This window comes from Protopterus annectens, chromosome 4.part0 (genome assembly GCF_019279795.1).
Source record: "Protopterus annectens isolate FY-2018-M chromosome 4.part0, PAN1.0, whole genome shotgun sequence".
Lineage (NCBI taxonomy): Eukaryota > Metazoa > Chordata > Ceratodontiformes > Protopteridae > Protopterus > Protopterus annectens.
Window position 1 is genome coordinate 199284096 of NC_056733.1, and position 16199 is coordinate 199300294.

Here is a 16199-nt window from a genome sequence, read left to right on the forward strand (position 1 = left end):
AAGAGTCAACCATCCACTGTTGATATTTCATCTTATCTAATACTTTATATTAATTTTCCACAAATCCATTGTTCACTGGATAAGGGCAACAGCAATGGTTGTGGCTATGGCTCCAAATAAGGCCAACTGTTTTACAGAATGTTGGGAAAGAATGATACTCTGAATTGTCTTCCCTCAGTTCATCCTTCCGCTTAACTGCATTTGCATAGAAGTTTTTTTAAAGTGTTCACTGACATTCCTTGCCTCTGCTATGTTCTGCCTTCTCTAAGTACAGTGTCTTCTTCTGGGATAGAATGCATTTATTTCTCTTTGTTCATAAAGCTCATAGGTAGTCATTAGGGATGCAGTCCAGGTGGCCATTTAGGAGCCTAGCTCAATTTCACAATTACCCTAGAGCACTGTCTACTTAAGTGACCTGCTCAGAGTCACACAGTAAGTAAATGGAGGCTGAGGGCATCAACTGCTGTATTACAGCACATGGCTTATTAACAACGAATAGCTTTAATACTCTGTAGTAACTGCCAGACATAAGTAATCAAACCATGTGGACATGGAACTGAACCCTAAGCTTTGTTACCGTCCAGCCCAATAGATGAGAGTGATATTTGTTGAACCACAGACACCATGTAATATTTAAAATCAATCTGTAGGCATTTAAATTACTGAAATAGTTATGAAGGGCAAACAAATAGTGTGATACGAATAGAAAGCGGTATCCAATGCAATTCTGCCCCCATGGTGAGTGTAGTAAGTCCTACCAAAACCAGTATCACTAATACCTTTCTGGCTGCACTGGTTCTGATGTTTCGGAGGTATGTCTTTTGCACAGCTCACATTCTCCTAAACTGTCATGTATAGCTGAACTTATGAAGTCACATGTGTGCACCAATTCATTATTGCGGGTTTTCCGATTACTGAGCCTGCTTCACTCTCCTCAAACCCCAATTCCTCAGCCACCCCAAGATCATTACTTATATAGCTGTTGTTCCACATCTCCATTCAACAGCTATCCCACCATTATTTAAAGTGATATCCTCTTCCTATTTAACAACTTCAGCTCTACTGTTGTAGCTTGCAACTTGATCTATTACCGTATTCTTCTGATTTCCAGAATCATAGGATCCTCTGCCATCTTCATTAAATATACATATTAATCCATAACATTCAGATTGTAACCTCAGTTTATGTAACAACCATGCTACCTTTGCACTACAAATTCCCATATTCACATAGACCCCATTAATTTGGCTGTTTCAGGCTTTATACTTGTAATATCCTTTACTACCATTATGTTATAAAATCCCACATTCCTGTCACCATACTTTCTCAGTAAGCTATCCATCATGAAATGTACTCACCTCTACCTCACTTTCTGTATTATCCATAATATACTCGTAGACCTCACTTAAAAAATTACAACTTTATTTAATCGCTGACATAAAAATGTACCTCATCCAAACAATGACATTTACCATTCCAGCTGTATTAGCATGTCTGTCCTCTCACCGTAACAATCTAGACTCCCTCAGTTATTAGTACTCTACAGGACAAAACAAAAGTGATATTCCACCACGAGAACAACTTGCTGAAAACTGGACATTATTATTATTATAACCGAAACCTGTTTCAGTCCTACCATCTCTAATGACTTAATGCTACCACCTGGTTACAAACTCTCATGACTTGACAGATTGTCTAAAACAGCAGGTGGAACACTTACATTTTTCCAACAAAGTACGTGTTCCTAAGCAACATAGATAGAACTAACTTTGACAACACTGAAATTTTACCCATAAATGTAAAACAAAGTATTACAATTCTCTGCATATTGTTACACTGTACATCCTACCCAACTATAACACAAGAAATATCAGCTTCCTTGAAAATATCCTCTCCTGGGCTACATCAACCCTAAAGCAAAATATCATCATCCTAGGATGCTTCAATACTGAGTGGTTCAAAATAACACTCAAACAATGAATCAACACTAACCCACTATCTTTAGATCTTTTTGGCCTAACACAGGTAATATCTGATCCTACTGCACTAGACCTAATCTCTAACAAAAACACTTTACTAGAGTGACTTCTGACATCCACTCCTGCAGTAACCATCCATTCAAGTACCCTTCCTAATTCCTTCAGTGACCACAAGCCTACATGTGTCATATGGTCACAACCCAAGACATCCAGAATTGTCACCTTTATATTTATCAGGCAAAACAAGAACTTCTTGGGATACTCTTTAATTCACTGCTCCAGCAGTGCAACTGGATCTCATTAGAACCCCTTCCCCTTGATGAAACAGAGTCTAATACTTCAGTGAGACACTCCCAAACACCCTCAGCTCTGTAGCTCCCATCAGAAATGAGAAAACCAAGAGCTCACTACATCCTTAGTTATCCTCTGATTCAAAAACGTTCTCAAATCATAGAAACAAAGCATGTAAAACTTGGAAGCAAAACAATTTACCCTTTTCACTCTAAACATATTGGACTCTTAAGAAATAAATTAGAAAAACAAAACTACTACTTTAAATTATAATCAACCAATTCTAAAAATCAGAAACAATTTTGAATAGTAATAAACTGCTAAAACTAGGTAGAATCATGCAACAAACTCCCAATCCAGACCAGAGTAACTCTCATACTGCTAGTGAAATCAATGAATATTTCATTAATGTGGCTACTCCATACTGGAAACAAAGGGTATTGTCTCCTCAGATACCAGGCACATATCTTTCCATTATGACCTAGCCAATGTAATCACTTCCAACAGCAAAGGCAACACTATCAGTCAGTCATAATTTTATCTTAGATCCATTCAGTGCTCATTATATCAAAATAAAACATATGTGCAAAATAAAACTAAAACTCACATCATTAGCCCACGATTAAGTTATTCCCATATACCATAGCAAAGTAATCAGCTTCATGGCCTATCCTATTTCTGCCCTTAATAAAAGATATATTCAATAATAATAGATTCCCCAAAGATGTGTAAAAAAATCATGCATCATCCCTATCCACAAAGGTGGTCAGGATTCTAGTATATCCAATCAGTGACCTTTTTCTGTTTTATTCCCCCTCTAAAAACTGAAGAAATATATTCACAAGCAACTCCTACTACACTTAACTAACAACAACCTCCTATCTTTCACACAGCATGGCTTTAGACCTGGACACATAATTGACATTGCTCTTCTATCCTTTAACACAATAAACAGACGTTTCAGTTAAAATCTCCCCAACACCTCTGTATTCCAGACCTGTCAAATGTTTTTGACACAGACTGGCTTGATTTGCTACTTAGAAGACTGCCCTCTCTCAGTTTGGGCAACTCCATTATTAACTGATTTAAAAGTTACCTAAAAGGCAGATTCCAAGCTGTATTCTTGAAAAGACTCTTACTTTAACCTCATATCCAGTGTTGTAGGAGCTACAGAGGTCTCATTACTTAGACCACTTCTTTTGAACATCTTCATCAATGACCTCCATAAAGTTGTTAGCAATGAAGTCATTAAACAGTGTGCTGAGGACTGTACCCTAATAACCCACACAAGCTCTATAAAACAACTTCAAACTATAACAGAAATTGATTTTCAAAAACATTGAGAATTAGCTGACATCATCCAAACTAATACAGAATGCTAAGAAAACTAATTTCATGCTGTTCACTCCCACAGCTACTCTTATACAACAGTCATCCACCGCAGCCACACTCTCCTTCAAGAGGTATCCAACTAAACTACTCAGAGTCATCATAAACATCTAAAACATAATTAAGGTATTAACTATGTTGTCTCGTAAACTCATCAAAAGCTACATATGCTATAAAGAATCAAATCACTCCTTACCCTGCAACCAATGTTACAATGTGCTCACATTCTCTTGCTCTCTAGCTTTCTGTTTGCTGCTTCTATCTTAACTGACATGCACAAAAACATTAAATAATTCTGAAAGATGACAAAACAAAATAACAAAAATTGTGACAAAATATCTTGCTCTTAAACACCTAATAATATAATACAATAATCACCCAAAAGAGTACTTAGATCACGACAACTTAATTTTAGGGAATCAATTGGGTGATTCCCTCCACTAAGTATGTGTTATGAAACTGTGGAACTCCCCCCCCCCCCCCAAACTGTTTCAGAAAAACTAAAGCAAACATATTCTGTACATGAATCTTCCACTGTCTTAAATGATACCTACAATCAAACAGATCAGTTCTTTGCCTTATTGATGTCCATACTTCCTCATTCTCTCTGATGTTTGATGTTCACATCATGGTTCCCCATCTCCTACTCATACACATTGTATTCTTGTTTATACTTCTCTCTTATGTATCCTCTCAACCCCCCCCCCCTTCCTCTCTCTCCCATCTCTCTTGTGCTTCTTCATCTTTTTAAACTATTTTGGAATATTACCTCAAGTCCCCTTACCAACTATCCAGAGTTTGTTGTAATAAGTTTATAAATAATGGCTGTTTGTATAAAATTTGCATTAAAAACTCACATTGATTTGTATAAAGTTTATATATTTCTTTGGTTAACAATCCTTGACATTGTTACCTTAACTGATGTATGTCATTTGGACCCTTCCTTCCTAGAACTTGTCTGAAAAGGGGTATAATCCAAGCAGGATTATCCCAATCAAAAATGTAATACAATAAAAAATAAATAAAATAAAATAAATGCAGTAACTTAAAATCTAAAAATCTTACTACTCTTAATCAAAAATGCAAAATAGATTCCCCAAGTCTTTATGTGGATCAGTTAAGAGTATAAAAATATAGTTTAAAAATAAAGATAAATTAATATGTTGCTTTTCACACTTGTGCCCTTGCGAAGCAAGTTGCCTAATATACAATGTTAGTGGTTTAATGCAAAGAGTATGGGTGAAAGCAGACATCCCTGAGGGTTATGCCTGGTAAAAGGAAATTGCTTAAATAAAAGAGTTGTGATCTTTATTTGAACAAATGAACCTGTGTATATTATTGCAATAACTTTGCAAAGTTTCTTGAACTTCATTTTGACAAGAACTTCAACCAAGAAAAGACATACCTGGTAAATTGAAAGTGTTCAGGTAAAACAGATAAGATATTTATTTGAACAAATGAACCTGTGTATATTTCTTGCAATAACATTATTAAGTTTCTTGGAAACCTCATCCTGGCTATCACTTCAAGCAAGAAAAGTAATTCCAGTAAAATTTAAACTCAATATCAGGGGGGTCTCTTACATAGATGTGCATATTCTGTTACCACCAAAGTTATGATGATGTTATCATGCATTTCCCTGTCTTTACTGCAAACCCAAACTGATCCTGATGAATTAGGTTTGGTATGACTCTTGCTATCCTTTTAGCTAATAATGCCATGAATTATTTGTAACCATAACCCAGCCCAGATATTGGTCTGTAGGAAGACAACAGTGCGCAATGTTTTTTGTTAACTTAAATTTTTGCTTTCTTCCAAGAGTGAGTACTTGTCCTTCCATTAGTTCTCTATTCATTGACCAAAACCAAAGATTCAATAACATCTCATCACCCAGTTTACACACATCTAGATGAGTGACATCCAACCCTTGTAATTTGTCCTGCCCAGACAATACTAATTTAAGCTCTTCGGGTGAAATGTGTACCAGTGAACATCTTACCAGACTGTCCTCTAATTTAGGGATTGTTATGGGGCCTAACAAATCTTTATGTAATAGGGAACTTCTTTAACCCCTGTTGCCTGATACAGATTGTATGATATCTTTTAAATACTGCTAAATTTTCCCTCATATGCCATGTCACTGTTCCCATCCATTCCTCCGTCATTGCAAATGTAATTCTCTTTACTTTCTGTTTCCTTAATTTGAGTGTTAATTATGTTAATGCCCTTGCAGCACTCTAGCAATATGGACCTCTAAGAACTGCTTTCTGTAATTATCAAATATTCTTCCATTTGTTCCTTAGTTTTGATATGCTACCTTCCCATCTTCAGTTACATTTACTAATATGCTTTGAGATTTCTTCACTACATCTGCTCTGAAATGCCTCTTCCTCTTCAGTCTCCTCATTTGAGCTGTTCTTTTCTATATAGTACTCTTAAATTCTCTCTCAGACTTGTGCCAGTTCTCTGTCTGTAGAATTTCCACACAGCTAATTCTCCTTGCAGTATCTCAGTGAATCATTTCTTAAAACAAATTCCTTTCTTACATGTAAAACAGAAATCCCCAGTGTCTATCCATATTTCCTATGCAATCTTTTTTTAACTCTGGTATTACAGGTGCATAGTCTAACCATATCAATAGCCCTAGATATTGTCTCTTCACCATAGGTTCATAGGTGGCTACTAGGCTATCGGCCCTAGGGCCTATACAAGCCTAGCCATAACAATTCCCTGGCTATTTCTTCCCACAATATTTATTTCCCTGGATCCCTGTCTAGCAGGGTGACAGATGTGATCCCCAGGGTGAATTTGCTATCTCCCATCCAATCGTCAAGGTTCCTTTTGAAGAAGGCCAAGGAGGCACTCTGCTTGACATGTATGGGCAGTCTATTCCAGAGTCTGGGGAGTCTCTGGGTCAGGAACCTATCCCTCCAGCATGTTTTGTTCATTGTGATGACAAGGCTTAGATCGCTGGAGCGTGTGGCTCTGAGGGATTGGGATTTCTTTAAGTGGAGCATGTCCAAAAGCTCAGGGTTTGATATGGTCTTGTATGTTAAACAGTTGTATGTTCCTTAGTGTTATATATCCCAAATAGTTTGGACCAGGAGAATACCTTGGTCAGTAATAAATAAAATAATTTACTCATGCACCTCACTGGTGGTGCTGCGGTAGCATTGTCGCCTCACAGTAAGACGGTGTCCGGTTCGATTCTCAGCTAAAGCGTCTTCTGTGTGGAGACATGCGTGAATGGGCGTACCTTCGTTGAAGGTTGTGTGTCAGAGCTGGCAACTCGGCACGTAAAAATCTACTGCCAATCATTAGCAGACCAGAGTTCCGCTGTGGCGACCCCTAACCAGGAAAAGCCGAAAGATACAACATCTAAAATCCACAAAAGTTTCAATTTGTAACAAAATATTTCTGGGACCACCATTAGCAGCTGCAGTACATGCAATCAAATTCCTGTTACCCCTAAACAGTTTGATGCCTTAGTAAACTGCTATTAGCATTGTCATAATTAACCTCACTTCTGAGTGGTCATCAGATACAAAACATAAACAGGAGTTTCTTGCTGTCGGTATTATCTCATATTACTTATGTTGCTTCTTTAAGATATGCACTTATTTTTTTGAAAGTTCTCCCTTCATAACCCTTGAGATTCATTTATGTAAAATAATCCATCATTAATTGTTAACTCATGTTATCAATGTGGTTATTTGTTTTATTTGCATTTTGTACTGATATGCTTTTGAATTTTATTGTGCTACTTTGTTCACATATTGTCACAAATTTGTGGAACTTAGTGGAGGGTTGAGATGAATTCACATCAGATATGATCAAGATGTTGGGTGTGTTCAGAGTACTCTGTCAGAAATATTTGGTGAATGGCTGTAACTCGGAAAATGATTCTTTTGAGCTGAGAAAACATGATCTGAATTGCCTAGACATAATAAAACCTTGTTAAGTTACATTCTGTGGGCTGCCGAAAAATCAATTCGTAGAAGATGGAAATCAAAATCTAGACCAACTGTATTTGAAGTATTGAATAATATAAAATATATAAAAAATGGGAAGAGGGATCTTTAGAAAGGGGAAGTAGCAAATTACATAGAAATAAATGGAAATTGTGGGAACAATACATGCAGAATAATGTTGAGGAGGAATGAGGTTTAACGGAAGGCAAGAATTGAGCAAATTATGTAATGCTGGGCTGATGATAGTTATAAAGAAAAGGATATGTGATACATGATGTATATAAAGGAAAAAAATAATATGGTTTGTTTTCTTTTCTGTTAACAAGACTATCCCCCTATTAAAATTGAGAGCGGCAAAGTTGTGAGTTAAAATGGTTTGACACATGCATTTCTTTCAAACAATTGTTACTGTCTTTTTGTTTTTTGATTTTTTACTTTCGCACAGTGAGCATAGGAAGCAATGTTAATATACAGTGGCAGACTTTTACATAACAGTTTGACATAAGAAAAAACAACTGTGGATTTGGAAGCAAATGCACATTGTAAAGTTGTTCACTAGAGGGAGCCCTCACATAGGTTTTCATTAGATCTACATTATATATTTTTTAAATATACTAGTAAGCGAAAGTATGTATGTGTATATATATATATATATATATATATATATATATATATATATATATTTATGTATTTATGTATGTATGTATTTATTTATTTATTTAAGATGGTTGGACAAATACATTACAAATATATGTTAAACATATACACACAATTGTGATTTTTAATGCTTTTTAATGTTTTTTAATGTGGTTCATAGGCCTTTTGTACAAAACAGCACACAAAACAGTGTGCTTTTTTAAATTGTTGTGATTAATTAAAACGATTGGTTTTAATTTGCTTTTAATTGAATAAATGGAAGGAATATAAATGAAGGGTAACATGGGAATATTTTGCATCTGATGAAGTCTGTATACTAGGGATGAAAATGCTGTGATAACTGTTAAAGCGTTTATGTGTTTTTAGTAATAAAATCTCCGTCTGGATTATTTGGCCACAGACTGCTTTTTTTTACCATCCTGGGTACTTCTTCAAATATTGATTTCATAGGTTCATAGCTATTTACTAGGCTAAAGACCACAAGGGCCTTTTTAAGCCTAGTCATGCATCCCAAATCTTTGACAAGTTCTGATTGATAAGTGTAAGTACGGGCCTGGGAGATGAGCCATTTACAGGTTACCTGTTTGCATTAGAGACATAGGTGCCAAACCAGGGTTGAATTTCCAGTTTCCCATCCAATTGTCCAAGTTGCACTTGAATTGGATTAGGGAAGAACTCTGCTTCACATGGATGGGGAGCCTGTTCCATAGATGGGGTAGTCTCTGGGATACATACCTGTCTCTCCAGCAGATCCTATTTATATCACAGGCAAGGTTTAAGTCTTTAGAATGGGTAATTCTGGTACTGTTTTTTTGTGGATATGCAGGAAGTCCGTCAGAGTGGGATCTGACAATGCCTGTATGCCAGGCATAGATCTCCCTTCAAAAGCCTATAGGAGACAGAATACAGGGATAGGGCCTTGAGGCAGTCTGCATAGGACATATTACTTATGCCCTGTATTCTTTTAGTGTGGAACCTCTGTGGACGTTCCAGTTATTGGATATGCCTGGTTAGGTACATATCAAAGGGGGTACTGTACTCAATGATAGATGTGATGAATGCCGAATACAGTGGAACAATGACTTCCTTGGACTTAGATGCCATACATTTGTTTATAAGTTGCGCAGCACAGAATGATTTCCTCACCACTGTAGACACGTGATGATCAAAGGCTAGATTACTATCTATGTGTCTCCCTAATTGCCTGACTACTGGGTCAACTCTAAGGGATGTGTTGTCAATATGATAGTTACCAGGGATGGATGACTTCCCAAAGGATACTATTATGCATTTCTTGGCATTTAGTTTTAGTCCATGACTCTGACACCAGTTGTTTGTCTGTGTCAGCCCCTCCTGGAAAACATTTGTGTCAGTGTGAGATTCAATGACAGCTCCTAATTTGCAATCATCTGCAAATTTATTCAGCCAGAGACCACTGACATTGGTCTTGACTTCTGAGAGGTAAATGCCAAAAAAAGACCGGTCCAAGAACTGATCCCCAAGAGACTCCACTTTTGACTGGCCTCTTTGTAGAGGTGGACTCCCCAATTCTAACTTCCTGAGTGCTGTCTGTAAGCCAGTTGGCTATCCACTGGTTAACCATACGGGTTTGTACCTAACCTCTTAAGTTTGTCAACAATGCCAGAGTAAGGTATTATGTCAAATGTCTTGGCCAGGTCAGGATAGGCAGTGTGAACAATTTTGCCCTCATCCATTGCTTTGGTGAACTTCTCAAAGAAGTCCACCAGGGTGAGTAGGCATGATCTGCCCTTTAGAAAACCAAACTGGATTGGGTCCAGTGTCTGGACGTTTACTATATCTCTAGTGATCATCTCCATGATAATTCTTTCCATGGCTGTGTATAAGACTAGCGAGACTTATGGGTATGTAGTTCGCCCACTTTTGTGCAGAGAGATGGCTGTTGCCTTTCTCCATTCATGACTCATGAAGCCTGTTTGGAGGCTGCAATTAAATAATAATTCCAGAGGCCCTGATAGGTCATGTTTCATGTTATTTAGAAGGCATCCTGGAATATTGTCTGGGCCCATTGATGCAGTGTTTGTGGTCTTAGAGAGAGCATTAAAGACCTGTTCCCTAGTGATAGTAGGGGGAGTTATATTTGATGATATTTCCTGAGGGAAGGTTGAGGGGAGGAGAGGAGTAAAGCTGGATGTGAATTTATCAGCCATGAGGTTTGCTATATCTTCTGGCTCAGTATAGGTGGCTCCATTTACAATGAGCTCTGCACACAATTGTGTTTTCCTTTGAGGTTATGGGAATAGCTAAAGAATGCTTTGTGGTTGTCCTTGGCCTCGGAGGCCAAACTTACCTCAAATTTGGCTTTGGTAGACTTTATGTCCTCTGAGTTGTTTGTTTAGTTCAATGAGAGTGCTTTTATCCTGCTGTGTGCTGCACCTCCTAATTCTTGCCATGATTTTTATCCTCCTGTTATACATCTGATTGATTTTGTGATTCCACGAGGGTGGCTTGTTTTTTGAGTTAGTTCTGTACTTCTTCCTGGTGGGTACAGCTGCCTCTATGCAGCTATTAACATGCTTGTACAGGGTTTCTTTGAACAGTTCTACATAGGCAGAAGTGTTCTCAGGGTTTATAGGGTCTTGAAATGTTGCCAGGTTCTCACTTAATAGCAGGAGGTTAGCCTTAGAATAGTTCCTGAATATTCCCGGTTTAGCTGGGGGTCCAGGTTTTATTTCTACTTCAAAGGAGACCATTTTGTGGTCTGACCTTACCAGGGAAGGCATTACAGTAGGGGGTGTGCAGCACACTTCAATATTAGGGAGGACTAGATCCAGTATGGTCGTACCCCTGATTGGTGTATTGACTGTCTGGCCCAGGGAGTTTGTGTTTACAAAATCCAGGAATATCTGTGCATGTACATTTGATGTCGTATAGGATTCTCAGTTAATAGTGGGGTAATTAAAGTCACCCATGAATATGGTATTGGGTTGGATGGTTAGTGTTTATTTCCCTGGATCCCTGTCTAGCAGGGTGGCAGATGTGATCCCCAGGGTGAATTTGCTAATAGAGGGGGACCTACAGCTTGCATGGCAGTGGTATTAGATTTTACCTATGGTGATTTGAACGTGGAGTAGCTCAAGTGCATTGTCCTGTTTGACCAGCCTTGAAGTATATTTATTTTTGATGTAAATAGAGACACCTCGGGTCTATATTACGACGTCAAAACGTCGTAATATTGAACACCTAAAGATCGACCAGTATTCATTGAAATGCATTTCTGCAAATCAATTAATACTTACAGGGCAAATAAATACTTGCCCCGCAATACAATGGAATGAACTAAACCTAAAACAATCCCCCGATGTGGGGGGTTGTGCCCCTCACACCCCCTAACTAAATATACCAACTCCAAGATTGCACTACAGTGGAGGTAAGGGCAACATTGTGTAGTTGGCCAAACACATCTCTGCCCTGTCGATTCATGCATATGTGTTTCGATGAATACTGGTCGATCATTAGGTGTTTGATGATATGACATTTTGACATTGTGATATAGACCCGACACCTCTACCTTTAGTCCCTGCCTGTAAAGTAGCTGGTCTAAATGTGTGGAAGGCATTATAACCCTGCACTGTTGGTGTGCTGTCTGTGGCTTTAAACCACATTTCTGAGACCACACAGACATCAGCATTCTCTAGGGTAAAAAGAGCTTCCAGGGGCAGTATTATCTTGACAGGTTTGCATTAAAAAGCCCTAAATGTATTTATGTTTGAATTTTACAATGTAACCGATCATCACATCTTCTCCATTTCTAAGTAGAAATTTCAACCTTGTTGTGGCACAAAGACTACCCTGCTAGCATTCATATACTTTGTATAGAACTAACTTAATTTAGGTAAGTCTATATGTGCCATGTTTTTTTAAATGCATTTGGTTTACAGATTAGATTACTGATCTCAAATTCATTGACACATGAAAATTTAAGTTAAATCAACAAATACTTATTTTTTCTTAGGGGAGAGTCCATACATACATGCTGTGTTTCCCTACCTAATTATAATCACCTCTAAGGTAATAAAGTAAGTAAACAAGAACAGAAGCCATGTGTTTTGCTGATTTTCTTTTGCCACTTTAATGTGTTGCTTGAATGGAGATCGCTACTCTTAAATGGTTCCAGGTATTTGATATGGAAACTCACACTGTCTTAACACCTCACCAGCTGCAGTATGACTGAATCTGCAGTACATTGGTTCATTAATTGTCTGTATAGTGGGTCCTTCTCCCAATTTGTACTCTGTCCCCTATTAGTTCATTTGTTCCCAGCTGCTTAGAATGCGTTGACTGCTGTACTGTGAAGTCATGGATCCCCGTCTCATAAGAGACTCACAACATTTCTTTTAATCCCCATTTCCTCTTCTCTTGACAGCCTGATGTGTGTGGTACTGAACTGAGGCCTGCAGTTTGGTCCTAGTGACATGTGAATGCTTCCATAACTGTGTTGAAATCCAGATATCACCCTGATTGTTGTTTAGCAGGCGAAGTTCATACTTCCATCCTTTGTGATGTATTCCAATACACCCAGCCTCCAGTGGGTTCAACTTGATCAATGGGCTGGGCACATTGTTCAGCCTGTGAAGAGCAGACTGACAGTGGCAGCTTGATAGTTAGGGCTTTATCCCTTTATGCCCCTGAGCTGGCTTATGGTTATCAAGTTCCATTGTTTAATCTATTAATGCAATTGTATTTTGTTTTTGATGAAAATCAGTTATCTCTAGTCAGAACCTCCTTATTAAATAGTCAGATAAACTGTAACCATCCAATGACTGAAAAGTTAAAAGGATACATAGGCTCATAGGTTCATAGGTGTGTACTAGGCTAATGGCCCTGGAGCCTATATAAGCCTAGCCCAAGAGGATTCCCTGGCATCATGCTGCCCAAACTTAGTTCCCAGTGCCCCTGTCAAGCAAGGCCACTGAAGTGATCTATGGGGTGAACTTCCTATTGCCCATCCACTCGTCAAGATTTCTCTTAAAGAGGGCCAGTGAAGTGCTCTGCTTGACGGGACTGAGAAGTTTGTTCCAGAGTATGGGAAGTCTGTGGGTCAAAACATGTCAAAAGATTTATGAAAAATTGAATTGATGTACAAGAAAAAGCAACTTTGTTGGAGATGCTGAAAAGAACTTAAAGCAGATTGGCAACACGTTCTTTGATTGTTCTGTCTTGATTCCTTTTTGGAATAATGTTAATTCTTTTTTACAGACATTTTTTGGAGATTAAGTTATTCTATCTAAATCATGAATTCTTTTTAATACCCCTATTCCCATTTGAGTTAAAAGAATGAAATATAGTATATTGTGGACTGTATTTACCATCTCCAGAAAAATGATCACACAAAACTGGAAAAAGAAATTTACTCCCTCATTTAAAGAATTTATAAGTTTAGCAACTGAAATAACTCATCTAGAAATTATTACAGTCAGATTGAGAATGAACGGAATTACCTCTTGCCTCAGTGTATGGACAAAATGTAAAGAACTGCTCGACAAGCAAAAATAAAAAAAACATTCTGGAATTGAACAGACATACAACAAGAGGAATGACTAGAAGGTTGATGGACACCCTTGTAAATAGTTATTTTCTTTGTTACTGTATTTATAAGATTAGGTTATTTTTTGCTTGCTTTTAAATATGTATGCAGATTTCTGATTACACATTTTGTAGTGATTATATTTTATGAAAATTTAATAAAAACATTTTCAAAAAAGATATATAAAAGATGAATTTGTAATTTAATCTTTTTAGTGATAAATTAGTGCTCTCTGAAATGCAGTCATTCTGAATCATACATCAACATTTATTAAATATTGCAGTTTTAGTATCAGCATTTCGGATTAAAAATCTATTGCAAGATAGGGACATTGAGTAGAAAGGGATGTTTCAGCAAGATGCAGAGGGGTCTTCTTTCATATGGCTACATGTCCAAATAGGTGCAAGCCGCCAGAGTTTGTATTAATTTAAAAATAATAATTGTTTCAAATGGCTGTGGCAAAACATATGACACTGACAAGCATCTGTTATAATTTTCTCGTATATCAAGAAAAATTAGTTGGTTTTATCTGTTTATCAAAATGATTGCAGTTTTTAATCCCTTAAATAATTTTGTCAAATTATTTTCTAAAAAGCACTTCAACCAAAGCTAGTTAAAAAAATATTTGGGCATGCTTTAGAAATGATGAAACATCATATATGGGTCTACTTCAAAGTATTAAATTACCACTTCATTGAATCCCACATCATTGAGACGATATTGCTGAAACTGCAGAACATCGAACATCTGGAACACCGAAAACTAACCCTGGGAAAGCAACCATAAACGCAACATAAAAAAAAAAATCAAACCCACAGATGTGGGGGGCAAAATTCCCCACAACCTCCCTAACTAAATATACCAACTCTGAGACTGCACTACAGTGGCGAAAGGGCAAAGTTCACCATGTTGGTCAAGTGGTACTTTTCCCATGGAAAGTTTTCAGTGTTCTGGGTGTTCATTGTTGTGCAGTTTCGGCAATGTTATCTTGATGGTATGGGCTTCGATGAAGTGGTAATTCGATACTTTGAAGCAGACCCATATATATATATATATATATATATATATATATATATATATATATATATATATATATGTGTGTGTGTGTATACACACACATGTTTAGTAGGAGACATGGAGTACACTCAACATCGACATGCAAAACATCAGTGTAAAAATGTCGAAAACACCAATGTCGACATATAACTACTCATGCACCGAGAAACAACCTTGATGCATACAAAATTTAAAGAGAAAAATCAAAATCTTCATTTCTTTGCAGGGAGAAAGCCCCCTTGCACACCCGGGGGGAGCTGCACTCACACCTCACCTGCTAATTATATATGCTAATTCCAAGATCACACAAACATGTGTAAGGGCATATTTCCCAACTGTGAGAATTGTGCAATCTTCGAGTACTGTTGACCAGCCTCTTAGTCAATCATAAACAGTCGACTATACAGCTGTCGACCAGGCAAACATTTGATCTTTAGATGGGAGATATATATATATATATATATATATATATATATATATATATATATATATATAGAGAGAGAGAGAGAGATATTGTGGCATATGATTATGGCTGCTGAGAATTTAGCACCTAGAGAGCACTGTGTCTTTAAGACAGGCAAGAAACTGAACTTTTAATTTTATCTGTAAATAAATATGCCTAAACTGAAGAACTACTAAAGATTAGTTCTTATGAAAAAAGCAGCATACTGTGCTGGTAGGTGTAGCAGCTAGAAAAGTGCTTCTATAGATTGTGAGTTGTAAGCTACCAAACAGTACCTCCACCATAAAATGAAATCCAGTCTTCCAGGGGAAATTCTTACTGCGAAAGAAATCTAGCTCCTCTCAATTGGTGAAATAAAATTCCCTAAGCTTCTTGTGTGCTGAATTAAGAAATTTGGGGACTGTTAAGCTTCATGTGCTCATATGAGAATATGTTCTGAACAAGAATCCTTGTGGCAGTGAAAAGTGGTTGTCTTGTAGTTGTTTTTTGCTGGAAGAGCCAAAATCTGCTGAGTGAACTGCAGTTGATAAATCCTGTGTAAAATGAAGAAAGTCAGTGAAGCCTTAATAAATTCTTGCAAGGCTTTAATTGGTTAGAGAATCATTCTTCAAGAGAGATGGTATCCATACATCAACAGCTACATAGCCTGCAACAGCAAGTATCCTTACCAGTGAACTGGCCTTCAACATTATTCATAATTCCAATAGCTAGTGTCATGGTCAATAAACTAATAAAAAAAGATAATGTGGAGGCCTACCTGGTGGCCTTTGAAGGATACACAGTTTGAGAGAAGTGTCCCCAGGCTGAGTGGGCCGGAATTCTGTCAT